Source organism: Lepidothrix coronata, unplaced genomic scaffold, assembly GCF_001604755.1.
Source record: "Lepidothrix coronata isolate B3197 unplaced genomic scaffold, Lepidothrix_coronata-1.0 Scaffold82, whole genome shotgun sequence".
In the NCBI taxonomy this organism is placed as follows: Eukaryota; Metazoa; Chordata; class Aves; order Passeriformes; family Pipridae; genus Lepidothrix; species Lepidothrix coronata.
The window spans coordinates 3,805,058-3,808,186 of NW_016690262.1; positions in this window are offsets into that span (position 1 = coordinate 3,805,058).

Below are 3,129 nucleotides of genomic sequence, written 5' to 3' on the forward strand. Positions count from 1 at the left end.
TACATTTATTCAAAAAACTGAGTGAAAGTATTTCTGTACCCCTGAGATTAAGCAGCAGTGCAGCTAGGGATTTCAGAAAATGTATTAATATTTTAATGAACCCTGTTTAATGAGCTTCCTGTGTTTAAAAAGTCTTTCCATTGCCAGAAAAAAAAAAAAAAAGAGTATATGTTAGTAACACCATGAGTTTGAAGGCATAACTAAAGACACATCATACAGCAAATTCTCCAGAGACCCCACAGGAAGCATAAGTACCTACAGAGATTCAACTTTCCTTTAACATAAAAGCAAATCTTATGTTGTAACATATATTTCTAAGCATTCAAGTCACTTTGATTCAATCATCTTGCACAGAAAACCCCACAAGACAACTTCCAACAACCACACAAGCAGGAAAGAATTTCCCCCATCGCAACTTGGCTTAACTACCTCTGAAAGCAACACCATCAGTTTGAACACCACATATACCTCCAGTACACCCAAACTTTCAAAACTCGTGTATACCAACATTATCCTGCCATACTGGAAAATTTAAACATTCCTCTACAGTTTTACTAATCCAATTCTAATGATCTGCTTTTGTGTGAGTCATGTCTGTCATGCAAAGTGACTGCAATGCACAATGGCACACAGCATGAACTTTCACAACCAGTTTTAGTATTTTGCTTCTGTCAATTCACTTCCTGTGTTCATCTTTAAAAATATAAGCCAAAGGAGGAAGAAATAATGTTATAAACACCGAGTTCACTTCAGCAAATGGTAGAGATTTCTTGCGTTTCATTTTATTCTAACGAAATAAACATCTATGAGCACAGGAGTAAAGGAACACACTTTGCTTGAGCACCAACCCAAATCCAATGGTAATTACAAAGTCAATCACAACAGGACCTCACTGACTCTGGTTGATCTGTCCTGGTGGCAGGATGGCTGACAGGGGTGTAAAAATTTGGTACAGCTGACAGCTTTCAAGTCCTCCTAAATAACTCGTTGCTCAGGATTCCACATTTCCTCACATTGCTCCAAAGTAATTATCCAAGAGCATTCATAAGCACATATGGACACCATTTGTCATCTAAGCACTCCAGAGGCAGACCCAACAGCAAAAAGTTCTAAAAATAAAACTTTACATGAATGTTAGGGAAATGCTTAAAAAAGAAAATGGCATATTTACAACTTCTCTGGTTTATGTTGCTTTTCATAATCAAAGCTGCTGTTTAGTGTCCAGTTTTGTCTTTCAAAGCACAGATGGAAACACCAACAATAAACTTCAAAGGGGTAAAAAACTGGTAAAACACTAAATAGATGTATTATTTTCTAGGCACTGAAGTCATATAGCTGAAATAATATGGCTGAAGACCAAGATGTGTCATAAACCAAGGATCTTGATTCCCCTACGCTGCCACCACCCTTCAGAGAAAGGCAATCATGGAAAGAAGGAAGAAGGAAGGAAAAGGAAGATACTCAGATACAGCAGGCAAGATGTACTCAAAGGGGAACGTATCAAGAAAAGAATGATAGAATGGCTTGGATTGGAAAGGACCTTCAAAGATCTAGTTCTAACCCTTCCCACCACAGGCAGGGACATCTTTCACTACATCATTTTCTTCAATGCCTCATCCAACTATTACTTTGAACACTTTCAAAAGACAACTGAAAAATCACCAAGGACAGGAGAAGTTAGCAGTGCAACCACGCAGCAAAGGAACATTAAGGTATGAGAAAATCTGTATAGGCAGCTATTTTTTTTCTTATTATTATTAAACTTGGCTGGGTATTAGTTATACCTTTCAGTCATTACCTGCTTTCAAGTAGCTGGCTGAGTCACTGTAATCAGCCACGGGTCAGAGCTGACAGAGAGCTTACAGGTGACAACACAACAGGATCTAGCTTTTTTTTTTATTTTAATTGAAACCATCAGTCATAGAAGTTACACCCAGGCCTCCTCCCCGAAAAGTAGAGCCGCCATTTGCCCCCACCCAGGTAGTTGTGAAAGCAGCAAAACCTGTCACAGAAGTGGTGCAGCCACAGGAACAGCAGAATGTGTCTCCAGTGCAACTAAGGCACTGTCAGCAGCAGAAGGGGCACTTTGGGGGTTTGCAGTTTGGTTTTAAGTACAGCTGCTCAGATGTCGGCTATGAACACAAAATCTTATCTCTAAGTGGTTCCATTTAACAAACTCTACCAGTCTTTCACCTTGAAGCAAAGTCACCCAAGTTGGTATATAAGCTAGAGACAGGAAATATTTGAACATAAATTCTTCTCAGGGTGATACAGAACTCACAATGAAAGGTAGCTTGTAACAGAGCAAGCTCACTGAGAATTCTAACGAAGTCTTCCTTTAGGCTTCACAAAGGAAAAATTTGCAAGTTTATATTCATTACATCAACAGAAAGGTTCCCATCAATCCAGAGAACACTTGGATAGGACCAAGAAGCTACCAGGAACCAATCACATACCTGTTCCTCTTGCAGTAGCAAATGGAAAACTAGCCATAGTTGTGTATATTCCCCAGTGAGGCATCCTAGGTCTCCATTTTCAGGTATTTCTAGATCCAGACAAGTTGGAGTGATTTCCTGTATACAACTTCTCCAACCTTTCAGGTTCATACTTCAAGCCTATTTCGTTCTGCTAATGGAAACATTTCAAATTGTGTCATTTTGTGACTTTCCTTATTCTGTGTATACACTGTTACGTTCTGACAAAGGAAGGAAGGGAACAAATGAAATTGAGGTCATGTTTCATTCCTCTTCAGAAAAGAAGAGACTGTTTCCTCAAAGTGGGCCCAACAGCATCACTGAGATTCCACTACTTGAAGCCATGATCATACTTAACTCATTATCCAAAGAGATTATGGACTAACAAGCTTAAATGAAGGGAGAAGGAAGCCAGGAATGCAGCATATGCAACCATGGCTAGTACAAACATCACTGAGCCTGTGGTTTCAAGGAACAGAAACGTGAAATAAAATTTTTTTAAGAAAAAGGAGACAGAAAATACTGAAAAAGTGAAAGGAAGAACAAAAAGAACAACACCAGGAAAGATGTGTGTGAGTAATACACAGTCTGGGAGAGAAAAACCTTTAAGAGGAGTCAGTAGTTTCTAAGTAAGAGGAGAAAAAAGAACGAGCAA